The sequence below is a fragment of the Rhinatrema bivittatum genome, unplaced genomic scaffold, assembly GCF_901001135.1.
Source record: "Rhinatrema bivittatum unplaced genomic scaffold, aRhiBiv1.1, whole genome shotgun sequence".
NCBI classification, from domain to species: domain Eukaryota; kingdom Metazoa; phylum Chordata; class Amphibia; order Gymnophiona; family Rhinatrematidae; genus Rhinatrema; species Rhinatrema bivittatum.
This window is the reverse complement of record NW_021820328.1, coordinates 1-15,577: the sequence shown is the minus strand read 5'-3', so window position 1 is coordinate 15,577 and position 15,577 is coordinate 1. Positions and strand designations below refer to the sequence as shown.

The window sequence follows — 15,577 nt, the reverse complement described above, 5'->3', positions numbered from 1 at the left end:
CGATGACAGAATATCCGTTTTGGAATTCAGAAGCATGTCTTAAACTATCCCTTTGCTTTGATGCTAGAAAGCTGTTCATTACAAGCTTAATGTATGTAAGTAAGAGGAAGCTACGTTTCTTCAGGATAATTACCTCCTACGTAGCTTGCGTGAGGGGATGGAGAAGGTTTGAAAGAGGAATGGATGTTGTTCTTAAATAGCGTTCTCTGCAAGAGAAAGGGGGGGAGGCAGGTGTAGAGAGAGAGATTGGAGCAGTGCGTTGCACGTGGACGGACTGGCCTCTCTCCCATGCCTTCCCCGAAGTGGCCGAGATAGCTCAGTTGGGAGAGCGTTAGACTGAAGATCTAAAGGTCCCTGGTTCAATCCCGGGTCTCGGCATCGCTTTTCATAGTTCACCTAGGGTGATGACGCCTTTGGTCTTCATCCTTAGTAAGAAAAGACTGAGAGATTAGTTAAGAAATCCTTTTTCAGGCTAGGGGTGTATTCAGCAAATGCTTTGGAGTAAGGCAGGCGTTCATTGGCCTGCTAGAAGTGTAAACAACCATAAGAGCAACTTGTTTGTAGCTAGCCCTTACATAACATGCACCACGGCACTATTTAAGGAACCAGACAAGAGAGTGGTTCCATGGTGTAACGGCTAGCACTCTGGACTCTGAATCCAGCGATCCGAGTTCAAATCTCGGTGGAACCTGTTGCTTTTTCTCTCCTCGATGCCCAGAAATCCTTCTGCTGACATTCCTTGTCCAGCATTCCATGCTGAAGAATAGCAGAAAGCTTAGGGAATAGTTGTAAAATGAGATTGCAGATGCGTGGAGAAGTCCAAAATTAGCCACTGCTTCTTGACGGCATTAGTAGCATGGGATCTATTTCATGTTTGGGTACTTGTGACTTGCATTGGCAATTATCGGAAACAGGATACTGGGCTTTGATGGACCCTTGGCCTGACCCAGTATGGCATATCTTATGTCCTTATGGTACCTACAAGACAAGAGAGCGCTAATCATTCTAAGAGGAGGTGCCCATGTCGTGGTTCCACGGTATAATGGCAATCCGAGTCAAATCTCACAGAAACCTGTTGCCTTTCCGCTCCTTCATGCCAACAAATCCTCTTGCTGGCTTTCCTTGTCCAGCCTTCCATACTGAAGAAGAGTAGGAAGCTTAGGGAATAGCTGCAAAATGAGATTGCAGTTGCCTGCTGCCTTTAAGAAAGGAGGGCTAATTGTTTTGAAAGGGCGGCAAGTGAGCAGCGGGGGGGGGGGGGCCCCAGGGCACACGTGCTGGTTCCATGGTGTAATGGTTAGCACTCTGGTCTTTGAATCCAGGAATCTGAGTTCAAATCTCAGTGGAGCCTGCTTTGGGAGAAGAGCTGAATTTTGAAAGGCCCAAATCTGGGCAATTAGGTATGCACCTGAGTAGAACAGCCTGACAGAAATCTGTCCCTCCACATTCCTCAGGATGTGTAGCTATGCTCATCTAGAATAGCAGCAGCAAAAAGGGTTGGGGAGAGCTCTGAAGAGGAAATACAGGAGGTGCTATTCAGCCACTCAGAGAAAAAGGAGGTTGTGGTAGTTTTCAAAGAGAAGATTACACGGGTAGTTTCCCCTTTGGAAAATTAGCTACAAGGTCTAAGGGCCACAAACTTAGCCAGGGGTCTTGCACCAGCTGGCGCGCGCCTTTCGGTCCCACTGGCGAAAGGATCCTGAGGTGGCCATCATTGAGTCGATGACAGAATATCCGTTTTGGAATTCAGAAGCATGTCTTAAACTATCCCTTTGCTTTGATGCTAGAAAGCTGTTCATTACAAGCTTAGGGGCGGATTTACGCGAGCAGGGCTCTGAAAATCCGAGCTCAAATCTCAGTGGAGCCTGCTTTAGGAGAAGAGCTGAATTTTGAAAGGCCCAAATCTGGGCAATTAGGTATGCACCTGAGTAGAACAGCCTGACAGAAATCTGTCCCTCCACATTCCTCAGGATGTGTAGCTATGCTCATCTAGAATAGCAGCAGCAAAAAGGGTTGGGGAGAGCTCTGAAGAGGAAATACAGGAGGTGCTATTCAGCCACTCAGAGAAAAAGGAGGTTGTGGTAGTTTTCAAAGAGAAGATTACACGGGTAGTTTCCCCTTTGGAAAATTAGCTACAAGGTCTAAGGGCCACAAACTTAGCCAGGGGTCTTGCACCAGCTGGCGCGCGCCTTTCGGTCCCACTGGCGAAAGGATCCTGAGGTGGCCATCATTGAGTCGCTGACAGAATATCCGTTTTGGAATTCAGAAGCATGTCTTAAACTATCCCTTTGCTTTGATGCTAGAAAGCTGTTCATTACAAGCTTAGGGGCGGATTTTCAGAGCCCTGCTCGCGTAAATCCGCCCAAAACCGGGCGGATTTACGCGAGCAGGGCCCTGCGCGCCGGGAAGCCTATTTTACATAGGCCTCCCGGCGCGCGCAGAGCCCCGGGACTCGCGTAAGTCCCGGGGTTCTCGGAGGGGGGCGTGTCGGGGGGCGGGCCCGGTCGTCGCGGCGTTCCGGGGGCGTGTCGGCAGCGTTTTGGGGGCGGGTACGGGGGCGTGGCTACGGCCCGGGGGCGTGGCCGCGCCCTCCGTACCCGCCCCCAGGTCGCGGCCCGGCGCGCAGCAGGCCCGCTGGCGCGCGGGGATTTACGTCTCCCTCCGGGAGGCGTAAATCCCCCGACAAAGGTAAGGGGGGGCTGTAGACAGGGCCGGGAGGGTGGGTTAGGTAGGGGAAGGGAGGGTAAGGTGAGGGGAGGGCAAAGGAAAGTTCCCTCCGAGGCCGCTCCGATTTCGGAGCGGCCTCGGAGGGAACGGGGGGAGGCAGCGCGGCTCGGCGCTCGCAGGCTATACAAAATCGATAGCCTTGCGCGCGCCGATCCAGGATTTTAGTGGATACGCGCGGCTCCGCGCGTATCTACTAAAATCCAGCGTACTTTTGCTTGAGTCTGATGCGCAAGCAAAAGTAGGCTGATCGCGCTTCTTTTAAAATCTACCCCTATATGTATGTAAGTAAGAGGAAGCTACGTTTCTTCAGGATAATTACCTCCTACGTAGCTTGCGTGAGGGGATGGAGAAGGTTTGAAAGAGGAATGGATGTTGTTCTTAAATAGCGTTCTCTGCAAGAGAAAGGGGGGGAGGCAGGTGTAGAGAGAGAGATTGGAGCAGTGCGTTGCACGTGGACGGACTGGCCTCTCTCCCATGCCTTCCCCGAAGTGGCCGAGATAGCTCAGTTGGGAGAGCGTTAGACTGAAGATCTAAAGGTCCCTGGTTCAGTCCCGGGTCTCGGCATCGCTTTTCATAGTTCACCTAGGGTGATGACGCCTTTGGTCTTCATCCTTAGTAAGAAAAGACTGAGAGATTAGTTAAGAAATCCTTTTTCAGGCTAGGGGTGTATTCAGCAAATGCTTTGGAGTAAGGTAGGCGTTCATTGGCCTGCTAGAAGTGTAAACAACCATAAGAGCAACTTGTTTGTAGCTAGCCCTTACATAACATGCACCACGGCACTATTTAAGGAACCAGACAAGAGAGTGGTTCCATGGTGTAACGGCTAGCACTCTGGACTCTGAATCCAGCGATCCGAGTTCAAATCTCGGTGGAACCTGTTGCTTTTTCTCTCCTCGATGCCCAGAAATCCTTCTGCTGACATTCCTTGTCCAGCATTCCATGCTGAAGAATAGCAGAAAGCTTAGGGAATAGTTGTAAAATGAGATTGCAGATGCGTGGAGAAGTCCAAAATTAGCCACTGCTTCTTGACGGCATTAGTAGCATGGGATCTATTTCATGTTTGGGTACTTGTGACTTGCATTGGCAATTATCGGAAACAGGATACTGGGCTTTGATGGACCCTTGGCCTGACCCAGTATGGCATATCTTATGTCCTTATGGTACCTACAAGACAAGAGAGCGCTAATCATTCTAAGAGGAGGTGCCCATGTCGTGGTTCCACGGTATAATGGCAATCCGAGTCAAATCTCACAGAAACCTGCTGCCTTTCTCCTCCTTCATGCCAACAAATCCTCTTGCTGGCTTTCCTTGTCCAGCCTTCCATACTGAAGAAGAGTAGGAAGCTTAGGGAATAGCTGCAAATGAGATTGCAGTTGCCTGCTGCCTTTAAGAAAGGAGGGCTAATTGTTTTGAAAGGGCGGCAAGTGAGCAGCGGGGGGGGGGGGCCAGTGCACACGTGCTGGTTCCATGGTGTAATGGTTAGCACTCTGGTCTTTGAATCCAGGAATCTGAGTTCAAATCTCAGTGGAGCCTGCTTTGGGAGAAGAGCTGAATTTTGAAAGGCCCAAATCTGGGCAATTAGGTATGCACCTGAGTAGAACAGCCTGACAGAAATCTGTCCCTCCACATTCCTCAGGATGTGTAGCTATGCTCATCTAGAATAGCAGCAGCAAAAAGGGTTGGGGAGAGCTCTGAAGAGGAAATACAGGAGGTGGTATTCAGCCACTCAGAGAAAAAGGAGGTTGTGGTAGTTTTCAAAGAGAAGATTACACGGGTAGTTTCCCCTTTGGAAAATTAGCTACAAGGTCTAAGGGCCACAAACTTAGCCAGGGGTCTTGCACCAGCTGGCGCGCGCCTTTCGGTCCCACTGGCGAAAGGATCCTGAGGTGGCCATCATTGAGTCGATGACAGAATATCCGTTTTGGAATTCAGAAGCATGTCTTAAACTATCCCTTTGCTTTGATGCTAGAAAGCTGTTCATTACAAGCTTAATGTATGTAAGTAAGAGGAAGCTACGTTTCTTCAGGATAATTACCTCCTACGTAGCTTGCGTGAGGGGATGGAGAAGGTTTGAAAGAGGAATGGATGTTGTTCTTAAATAGCGTCCTCTGCAAGAGAAAGGGGGGGAGGCAGGTGTAGAGAGAGAGATTGGAGCAGTGCGTTGCACGCGGACGGACTGGCCTCTCTCCCATGCCTTCCCCGAAGTGGCCGAGATAGCTCAGTTGGGAGAGCGTTAGACTGAAGATCTAAAGGTCCCTGGTTCAATCCCGGGTCTCGGCATCGCTTTTCATAGTTCACCTAGGGTGATGACGCCTTTGGTCTTCATCCTTAGTAAGAAAAGACTGAGAGATTAGTTAAGAAATCCTTTTTCAGGCTAGGGGTGTATTCAGCAAATGCTTTGGAGTAAGGCAGGCGTTCATTGGCCTGCTAGAAGTGTAAACAACCATAAGAGCAACTTGTTTGTAGCTAGCCCTTACATAACATGCACCACGGCACTATTTAAGGAACCAGACAAGAGAGTGGTTCCATGGTTGTAACGGCTAGCACTCTGGACTCTGAATCCAGCGATCCGAGTTCAAATCTCGGTGGAACCTGTTGCTTTTTCTCTCCTCGATGCCCAGAAATCCTTCTGCTGACATTCCTTGTCCAGCATTCCATGCTGAAGAATAGCAGAAAGCTTAGGGAATAGTTGTAAAATGAGATTGCAGATGCGTGGAGAAGTCCAAAATTAGCCACTGCTTCTTGATGGCATTAGTAGCATGGGATCTATTTCATGTTTGGGTACTTGTGACTTGCATTGGCAATTATCGGAAACAGGATACTGGGCTTTGATGGACCCTTGGCCTGACCCAGTATGGCATATCTTATGTCCTTATGGTACCTACAAGACAAGAGAGCGCTAATCATTCTAAGAGGAGGTGCCCATGTCGTGGTTCCACGGTATAATGGCAATCCGAGTCAAATCTCACAGAAACCTGCTGCCTTTCCCCTCCTTCATGCCAACAAATCCTCTTGCTGGCTTTCCTTGTCCAGCCTTCCATACTGAAGAAGAGTAGGAAGCTTAGGGAATAGCTGCAAAATGAGATTGCAGTTGCCTGCTGCCTTTAAGAAAGGAGGGCTAATTGTTTTGAAAGGGCGGCAAGTGAGCAGCGGGTGGGGGCCAGGGCACACGTGCTGGTTCCATGGTGTAATGGTTAGCACTCTGGTCTTTGAATCCAGGAATCTGAGTTCAAATCTCAGTGGAGCTTGCTTTAGGAGAAGAGCTGGATTTTGAAAGGCCCAAATCTGGGCAATTAGGTATGCACCTGAGTAGAACAGCCTGACAGAAATCTGTCCCTCCACATTCCTCAGGATGTGTAGCTATGCTCATCTAGAATAGCAGCAGCAAAAAGGGTTGGGGAGAGCTCTGAAGAGGAAATACAGGAGGTGGTATTCAGCCACTCAGAGAAAAAGGAGGTTGTGGTAGTTTTCAAAGAGAAGATTACACGGGTAGTTTCCCCTTTGGAAAATTAGCTACAAGGTCTAAGGGCCACAAACTTAGCCAGGGGTCTTGCACCAGCTGGCGCGCGCCTTTCGGTCCCACTGGCGAAAGGATCCTGAGGTGGCCATCATTGAGTCGATGACAGAATATCCGTTTTGGAATTCAGAAGCATGTCTTAAACTATCCCTTTGCTTTGATGCTAGAAAGCTGTTCATTACAAGCTTAATGTATGTAAGTAAGAGGAAGCTACGTTTCTTCAGGATAATTACCTCCTACGTAGCTTGCGTGAGGGGATGGAGAAGGTTTGAAAGAGGAATGGATGTTGTTCTTAAATAGCGTTCTCTGCAAGAGAAAGGGGGGGAGGCAGGTGTAGAGAGAGAGATTGGAGCAGTGCGTTGCACGTGGACGGACTGGCCTCTCTCCCATGCCTTCCCCGAACTGGCTGAGATAGCTCAGTTGGGAGAGTGTTAGACTGAAGATCTAAAGGTCCCTGGTTCAATCCCGGGTCTTGGCATCGCTTTTCATAGTTCACCTAGGGTGATGACGCCTTTGGTCTTCATCCTTAGTAAGAAAAGACTGAGAGATTAGTTAAGAAATCCTTTTTCTGGCTAGGGGTGTATTCAGCAAATGCTTTGGAGTAAGGCAGGCGTTCATTGGCCTGCTAGAAGTGTAAACAACCATAACAGCAACTTGTTTGTAGCTAGCCTTTACATAACATGCACCACGGCACTATTTAAGGAACCAGACAAGAGAGTGGTTCCATGGTGTAACTGCTAGCACTCTGGTCTTTGAATCCAGGAATCTGAGTTCAAATCTCAGTGGAGTCTGCTTTGGGAGAAGAGCTGAATTTTGAAAGGCCCAAATCTGGGCAATTAGGAATGCACGCCAGGGTCCCCTACCGCATAACTTTACTTCTCCTATGGATGGTGTGTAAATCTTAAAAAAAAAACAAACAAAAAAACTATACTAATCAGCGGGGTTTTAAGGGTAGGGCTAACAGGGTAAAAGGGAGGCTAATTAACTAACAGGCCGATACAGTACAGTGCGCTCTGGTGGAGTGTTTGGGCGCAGATTTTTGACACGCTAGCTTTACCCCTTATTCAGTAAGGGGTAAAGCAATGCACTTTCCCGGTGCCGGCAGAAATTAGCGCCTACCTTTGGGTAGGCACTAATTTCTGAACATAAAATGTGCGGCTTGGCTGCACATTTTACTTACTGAATCACGCGAGAATAACTAATAGGGCCCTCAACATGCATTTGCATGTTGAGGGCGCTATTAGTTTCGGGGGGTTTCCTGTCGGGGGGGTTTTCCTGTCAAAAAAGAGGCGCTAGGGACACACTAGTGTCCCTAGCGCTTCTTTTTACCGCAGGCCCTAATTTGAATAATTTGTTTTAGTGAATTGCACGCACAGGAGAGTGGCCTGTAGGTAGGTTAGGAAGTTCTATCCTTTACCTGGGCAAAGTGGAACGAACTGGGGAAACTGGTAATTGCGTCAGCGCTGGTGTCTACTAAAATCCCCACCACTTATGTGGTAGAGGCGGCATTTGTGCACACAAGCGCACATTCATATTAAATTGCACGCACGTGTATGCGCAGTCAGCCTATTTTATACCATGCATGCATATACGCGTATATGTTATAAAATGGCTGCGACCTATGGCATGAGCTGGCATATGCACATATATGTGCCTTAAAATATGTCATTGGTGAGACCTCATCTGGAGCGCTGTGTCCAGTTCTGGAGGTCGTAGCTGTAAAAGTTGCTGTGATAATTTTTAACTTTTTGGCAAAGATTGGCTTGCTGTGGATTAATGCAACTCTTCACATCTATGCACTCAGGTGCTCGCCACCCTCTGGACGTCAGAGTTTACTGGAGATCCCATCGCCTCGCGAAGCTCACCTGGATGAGACTCGTGAGAGGGCCTTTTTGATCGCTGACCCAATCCTATGGAAAGCTTTGCTGGCTCATGTGCGCAACATTAAATAAATTAAGTTGTTTAAGAAGGCCCTTAAAACTATGCCTGTTCAAAGATGCTTTTGGAGCAGTTAGTTTATCAGACAGTAAACAGTTGCTAGCAGTTATGAGGCAGTGACTTTATGTTTATTTCAGTTCTTTTTGCTTTGTTTTGTGTTTTTAATGATTGTGTATGTTTATCTTGTAACCCACCCTGAACTATCTGGAGGGTGTGGGCTAGAAATTCTTTTAAATAAAAATAAATAAAAGGATATAGACCAAGTAAAGACAGTCCAAGGAGATGTTACCAAACACCATACTATCCATGAGGTGAGACCTTCGGACCTCAGTATTTATATCCTACCTAAAGCAGTATATCTCATAACTTCTTGGTCGTGCCTTTCCCTGTTTCTTCTTTGTAATACATTAGTGCCCCTCCTCCTGCAAAAATAGTTCAATTAACTCTTTTTTTTTTTTTCAAATACAGTGCAATATACCTGTGAATAGTACCTTACAGGTGCATATGGTCAGGACCTACATCACTAAACAACTGAAGCCTTTTTTTATGATAAAATGTAACTGACCCTTTTTGGCACCTGTTAGAATGTACGATAGTATGCATTCACCCATTTTAATCTATGTGCCCACATGTAAACCGTTGCAATGGTATAGAACTTAGCGATGGTATAGAAAAGATTTTAAATAAATAAAATAAAATAAATATACAGCAGTTAATGTTATTTTCACCCAAACAACTTGCGCACTGGCACAATCCGTTCTATCCCCCAGTTTGAGAACCATTGTCCAAGAGAAGAGGAGGGTTACAATAGAAACATTTACAGTAAATATCTCCAAGGTATAAGCAATGCACAAGAAGCAAACAATTTCAAGTGGAAATGATGTTAATCTAAAACAAGAGTTTACGATATGAAGCTGAATGGGGTAGACTGTGGCGCAACATAAGGAAATATTTCTCCATAGACTACTGCTACTACTACTTAACATTTCTATAGTGCTACTCGACCTATGAAGCACTGTACAAACAACGCATAAGAGACGGTCCCTGCTCATCAAGCTTACAATCTAATCAAGACAAACATACAGGCCAAAAGAGACATGGCTCAAATTAGTTAGTTAATGAGGCTGAAGGTAGACAATCAGGCTTAAGATTTAAAAGCCACTTCAAAAGGTAGGGTTTTAGATGGGATTTAAACAAGGTGAGAGAGGGAACATGATGCACCAACTCAAGAAGTCTATTCAAAGTACATGCTGCAGCCAGGTGGAAAGCACAGAGTTGGGAACTGGCAATAGAAGAGAATGTTGTGTCTGTGGACTCTTGGGTTGGGGTGAGGTTGGTTCTACCTGCAGGGAGGAACCCTGCAGGTTCTCACTGCCAGCGGGCTTACCCAGGTGAAGCAGAGACCGGTCAGGAGCTTCAGCTTTACCAGCCCACATTCCCCTCAGGTTGAGCCTTTGGGTGCCAGGGCTGACAGGACTTAGGCGAAGGTCTCTGCTGACGACTAAGGATGTGGTCCAAGGGCAGGCTGCATTCAGGTGTATCGAGAGACCAGGTACAGGGTCAAAATCAGGTATCCATCCAAGAGAGAGGAAGAAGGAAGAATAGGGTAGAGACAAACTGGGAAGGCAAGGCAGGAGTGGGTTGGACAGATAAAGGCAGGAACCGGCTCATCAGACGAAGACAGGAACAAGCAACACACACTACTAGAAGTAACTGAACCTGTTGCTGAGGCAGGGAGCATAAAGGAAGCTACCTTATACAGGACAAAGCCAGTGATATCATCATTAAGGGCTATAGAGACTTTCCCGCTGCAGTCCCATTAAATGGCCCGAGGTCGAATGCATGTATGCCTAAGGGAAGGCGTGGATAGCAGGAGCTGGCGGCATCCTGTCACATGGGGCCCAGTGGCAGGGGAAGTGTTGGTGGCATCCTGCCATGCTGGGAAGAAGAGTGGCCGGCTCAGCCGCGAAGGTGAGAGCGGCGGTTTGCGGGAGCAGCCCATGAGCCACCGAACGCAACAATATCCCACTGTTAAGCCCCCCTCCCCCGAGGTTTTGGGTTTTCTTGAATACCACTGATGAAAGTCTTATAGAAGGTTGGGATCCAATATGTTGGACATGACAATGGCTCCCATGAATTCTCCTCTGGGCCGTAGTTCTTCCAGGAGATCAGGTACTCAAATTTCTTGCCCCTCTGGCAGGAGTCCAGGACTTCTTGGATTTCATGTATTTTGTATCCTTCTGAAACAATCTCCTGGGGTTTGGGCAGCACTCTGGAGGGCCAAAAAAGGACTAATGTTTTAAGCAGAAAAACGTGAAACACGTTGTGAATTTTTAAATTAGGCAGTGGCTTCAGCTGGTAAATGACAGGGTCTACTTGCCTTAGCAGTGGGATCAGTCCAATGAAGCATGGTGCCAAACGAAGTGAAGGAAGCTGCAGACATAAGTTTCTGGTGCTTAGCCAAACTTTCTCACTCATCTTGAATTGCGGGTGCTGGCCTCCTTTGGGCATCTGCAGTTTTCTTGGCTTGTATAGCAGCTTTTTCAGTTAATTGATTGGTTTGTTTCCACAGGTCATGTGTTGCTTATGCTGATAGTTGAGCCGCAGGTGAAGGAACTGTCATGGGTAGTAGCAATGGAAGCAGGGGTTGTTTCCCTTAAACAAGCTGGAATGAGGAAGAACCAGTGGCTGCATTAACATGATTGTTCTGGGAGAATTTTGCCCAGGGCAGGAGGGTAGCCTAGTCATCCTGGCACTCATTAACATAGGAGCGGAGGAATGTTTAAAGAGTTTAATTAGTATGCTTCGCTTGTCCATTGCCCTGCAAGTGGTAGTCCGACATGTAGTCAGGTGTGATGCCAAACGTCTTGCAGAGGGAGCACCAGTACTGAGCGGTGAACTGAGCTCTTCTATCTGATAGTATGTGTTTCAGTAAACCATGTAAGCGGAAGACATGGAGGGTGAAGAGGCGTGCCAATTCTGAGGTGGTAGGAAGACCAGGCAATGGGTCGAAGTGTGCCATCTTGGAGAAACGATTGATTACACCCATATTATGGTGGTACTATGGACAAGTGGGTCCAGGTTCCCTGGAGGCTGGCAATGGCTGTAACAGCCCCCAGGGTCTGCCATGCAAATGGTTTGCTGTTTGCAGGTGGGACACAAGTCCTGTTTCACTTAAGGTCACCAGTAGTGCCGCAGAAGCAGTTCAAGAATTTGTGCCCATCCAGGGTGTCCTGCTACATGGGAGGCATAGGCTCATTTTAACGCTTTTTCACGCAATCTGGAAGGCACTACCATCAACTCTGGAGGGACGAGCTAGGAGTATCTTGGCGGGATCAGTGATATGTCTTGGATCTTCTCGGATGTCCTCGGTCTGAAAAGAACAGGAGAAGGCATCTGCTCATTGATTTCTGGGTACAAGATGATATCGCAACTCAAAATAAAAGCAGGCAAAGAACAAGGACCAGGGTTCTTATCTAGGGTTGAGCTGCTGAGCTTGATGTAGATATTTAAGGTTCTTTTGGTCTGTGTATATTGTGATGCGATGTTGGGCCCCCTCAATAAGATGATGCCACTCTTCTAGGGCCAACTTGACTGCCAAGAGTTCCTGGTCTCCAATACTGTAGTTGCACTTGGCCAAAGAGAACTTCTTGGAGAAGAAGGAGCATGGATGAAGAGCACCCTCAGAGCTGTATTGGCTGAGGACAACCCCTACCCCAAGGGTAAAGGCATCTACCTCCAGAATGAAGGGCTGTGTGGAATCTGGATGGCGTGCACAAGATCCATGGGAAAAGGTGTCCTTTAGTCTCTGAAAAGCTTCAGTGGCCTCTGGCAGCCAATCCTTAGTGTTGGCACCATTGCAGGTAAGGGTGGTAAGGGGGGTTGTCAAGAAGGAGTAATTAGGAATAAACTGGCGGTAATAATTAGCAAATCCTAGGAACCTTTGCAAGGCTCGGAGTCCATCCGGATAAGGTCACTTCAGGACAGCTTTTATCTTGGCGGAGTCCATCTGAAATCCATCTCAAGAGACTATATACCTGAGGAAGTGGCGTTCCTCTTGTTCAAAGAGAAATTTATCTAGTTTGGCTTAGAGGTTATTCTCCCACAGGCGCTGAAGGACAGTTTGAACATCTTTACAATGGGAGAATCTGGGATAAAATCAGTATGTCATCCAAATATACAATCACGCAGGTGTAAAGCAGGTCACGGAAGATTTCATTGACCATTTTCTCGAAGATTGCAAGGATGTTGCAAAGCCCAAAGGACATTACCAAATATGCATAGTGCCCATCACATGTGTTGAAGGCAGTCTTCCATTCATCCCCAGCCTTGATGCGGACAAGATTGTATGCACCACAGAGGGTCCAGTTTTGTAATTATCTTAGTTCCCTGCAGGTGATCAAAGAGCTTAGTTATTAACGGCAGGAGCTAGCTGTCCTTTATGGTAATAGCATTCAGACCATGGTAATGCATGCACAGTCTGAGAGATCTGTCTTTCCATCTCCCATCGGAAAAGAGGCTAGCCGGAAAAATCCACAGGCCAGGTTTTCTTGAATATAGATTGACATGGCAACTGTCTTGGGGGAGATAGAGGGTAGACCCAGCCCCATGGGGACGTTGTTCCGGGAATGAGCTCGATGCCAAGGTCATACGAGTGATGAGGTGGCAGGGTCTCAGTGCTCTTCTTGGAGAAGACATCTCTGTACTCTGCAAATGGAAATGGAAGCCATGAGCCAGGTGAGACAGTCTCACGGATACCAAGCAGGAGTCAGTACATCTATGCCCCCAGCAGGTGAGCTCCAAAGTGCACCAATCAAACTGAGGTTGATGTTATTGGAGACATGGCAGGCCTAATATCACAGGATTCACAGCTCTGGGAATGTCATGGAAGCTGATTTTCTCTGTGTGCAAGAGACCTATGCGTAAGGTCAGAGGCATGGTGGTCCAGTTGATCTGTCCTAGAAGTGGGTCCCCATAGACCAAGTGGAGTGGACGTCTGAACAGTGGGTAGTTATAGCTAGTGGACCAGGTCCTGCAAAGGCCTCAGCAGAGAAGCAACTCGGGCCCAGTTCCAGAATAACTGACAGTAGAAACTGGGGAGCAGGTACAATGAGGCATATGGTCATCTCCCCAAGTGACCCTAGAAGTTTCCCAACCTCTTGGGGCAATAAACCAGGATATGGCCCTGAGCCACACAGTAGAGGCAGAGACCTTGTTGCCTGCAATGGAGCTTCTCTTCTGAGGCCAAGGTGGCAGCGGCCCCAATTGCATTGATTCTTCAAAGCTGGAGAGGCTGATGGAGAGTAGCAGTAGTAGGCAAAAGCAGGCATTGGAAGTGTGGTGCCAATGTGATGCTTCTGCATGCTGGACAGGTCTCCCGGGCCTTTTCCTGTTGGCATTGATCATTCTTGCCAGTTAAGGCAATGAGGGTCTCCAATGAGGTGAGGAGCTCCCAGGCGGTGAACTCATCCTTAATCTTCCCTGAGAAGCCTTTCAGGACGTTCAGAGGCCAGTTCTAAACTCCATGGCATACTCGCCTAAGGTGTGGGAACCCTGGCTAAGATGGAGGAGGTCCGAGGCTGTCGAGGCTGCTCGACCTGGCTCTTCAAAGACGGAGCGGAATTGTTCAAGGAACCTCTGGAAGTTGAGCAGAATGGGGTCCCTTTGCTCCCAGAGGGGACTGGTCCAGGCCAGCACAGCCCCATCCAGTAGAGAGAGGATATAGGTAGTCTTGGCTTGGTTGTCAGGGAACAAAGAAGCTTGTAACAGGAAGTGCATTCTGCACTGGTTGAGGAATCCCCAGCACCACTTGGGATCCTAGGCGGTGCTGGTAAGCTGAGGAACAGGCCAATTGGGCGCTGGAAGAGATGTCAGCACTGGTATGGGTGGTGGCGGTGCATCAAGTGCAGTTAGGACATCCAGGTAGGTAGAGAGGTGATCTATAGTCGCAATGAGGAACTGCAAGGCACCCTGTTGATCCTGTAGCCTGCGGGCTATACAGGGATGGCTTGGGATCCATGGCCTCAGCAAAACTGTTGTATCTGTGGGTTGGGGTGAGGTTGGCTCTACCTGCAAGGCTCCTCCCTGCAGGTTCTCACCACCAGCAGGTGTTCCCTTTGGGTTGAGCCTTTGGGTGCCAGGGCTGGCAGGAATTAGCAAAGGTCTCTGCTGACAACTATGGATGTGGTCCATGGGCAGGCTATGGTCAGAGGCAGGCAGCGTATCGAGAATCCAGGCAAAGGGTTGAGGGCAGGCAGTGTTTCAGGCATATCGAGAGTCCAGGCAAGGGTCAAAACCAGGTATCCATCCAAGGGAGAGGAAGAGGGATGGATAGGGTGGAGACAGGATGGGCAGGCAAGGCAGGAGTGTTGCGCCGGAGGTGGACTCTTGGGGCGAGGTGGGGGTTGACACAACCCATAGGATAGATCCTACGGATCCCCACCATCAGCAGGCAGAGTGGGCTGAATGATGGAGGCTGGCTGGCACTTCACCAATACCAGCCCTTGTTCCCCGCGGATTGAGCGTTTGGGTGCTGGGGCCAGCTGGACTTAGGTGGGCCTCCTTATGTCATCGTCAATGGAAGGATTGAAGTCAGCCCAGAGACAGCAACGGAGAAGAGGAGAAGAGAGAAGTATGTACTGGACAAGGTGGAATCCTGGAGACCTGGGCGCCAATAGAACCAAAGTCAGACATGGGGCGCCCGAGCAAGAACAGGCCAAAGCCTGAATAGGTTCAAGTCCAGGACAATAGGACTGGAGAGGCGTCAAAGGCAAGCTGGAGAGTCAGGGCCGCCAGCAATCTGGAAGCCAGTGGCAAGCAAGGCTGAGGTCAGAATGAGGAGGAGAGTCAGGAACGTTAGACAAGCTGTGCAGAGGTCTGGGTCTGGAGAGAGGCACGGAGTAGGTAGTCAGGCAAAGCAGAGGTCCAGGCTTGGAGAGAGTCAGCGGCTTGGTCAGGCAAAGCAGAGGTCTGGGCTTGGAGAGAGTCAATGGCGTGGTCAGGCAAAGCAGGGGTCAAGGTCCGAGGAGACAATCCGAGGATAGGCTGAGGATCAGGAACACAGGGCGCCCGAGCAAGAACAGGCCAAAGCCTGAATAGGTCAAGTCCAGGACATAGACTGGAGAGGCGTCAAAAGGCAAGCTGGAGGAAACTGGAAACTGGAAACAGGAGTCAATGAGGATCAGGAACCAGGAACAAAGGAGAACCACAGGGATGTCAACGAGTACACGACCAGCATGGAGACCTGTTGCAAAGGCAAATCCTAGGAAGCGGAGCTCGGGCTTATTATACCGGAACTCCGCTGACGTCATCATCCAGGGCCACAGCTCGGTTCCCGCCATGGGCCCTATGTAAGACATAGAAATGTGCGCGTGTGCGCCTAGGGAGGGCGCGGCA

At 48.7% G+C, this 15,577-nt stretch overlaps 10 non-coding genes across 10 annotated transcripts; all 10 read left to right on the top strand.

Moving 5' to 3' along the window:
* The first annotated feature begins 305 nt into the window (after positions 1 to 305).
* TRNAF-GAA lies at positions 306 to 378 on the top strand. The gene has a single exon. It is a non-coding gene; the product is annotated as a tRNA-Phe (tRNA).
* Positions 379 to 619: 241 nt separating this feature from the next.
* TRNAQ-CUG lies at positions 620 to 691 on the top strand. Its single transcript has one exon. It is a non-coding gene; the product is annotated as a tRNA-Gln (tRNA).
* A 588-nt stretch (positions 692 to 1,279) lies between these two features.
* TRNAQ-UUG lies at positions 1,280 to 1,351 on the top strand. Its single transcript has one exon. It is a non-coding gene; the product is annotated as a tRNA-Gln (tRNA).
* A 1,867-nt stretch (positions 1,352 to 3,218) lies between these two features.
* Positions 3,219 to 3,291, top strand: TRNAF-GAA. The gene has a single exon. It is a non-coding gene; the product is annotated as a tRNA-Phe (tRNA).
* A 241-nt stretch (positions 3,292 to 3,532) lies between these two features.
* On the top strand, positions 3,533 to 3,604 carry TRNAQ-CUG. Its single transcript has one exon. It is a non-coding gene; the product is annotated as a tRNA-Gln (tRNA).
* Positions 3,605 to 4,188: 584 nt separating this feature from the next.
* On the top strand, positions 4,189 to 4,260 carry TRNAQ-UUG. Its single transcript has one exon. It is a non-coding gene; the product is annotated as a tRNA-Gln (tRNA).
* A 674-nt stretch (positions 4,261 to 4,934) lies between these two features.
* TRNAF-GAA lies at positions 4,935 to 5,007 on the top strand. Its single transcript has one exon. It is a non-coding gene; the product is annotated as a tRNA-Phe (tRNA).
* A 241-nt stretch (positions 5,008 to 5,248) lies between these two features.
* On the top strand, positions 5,249 to 5,321 carry TRNAQ-CUG. The gene has a single exon. It is a non-coding gene; the product is annotated as a tRNA-Gln (tRNA).
* A 582-nt stretch (positions 5,322 to 5,903) lies between these two features.
* TRNAQ-UUG lies at positions 5,904 to 5,975 on the top strand. Its single transcript has one exon. It is a non-coding gene; the product is annotated as a tRNA-Gln (tRNA).
* Positions 5,976 to 6,649: 674 nt separating this feature from the next.
* TRNAF-GAA lies at positions 6,650 to 6,722 on the top strand. Its single transcript has one exon. It is a non-coding gene; the product is annotated as a tRNA-Phe (tRNA).
* Positions 6,723 to 15,577: the final 8,855 nt, after the last annotated feature.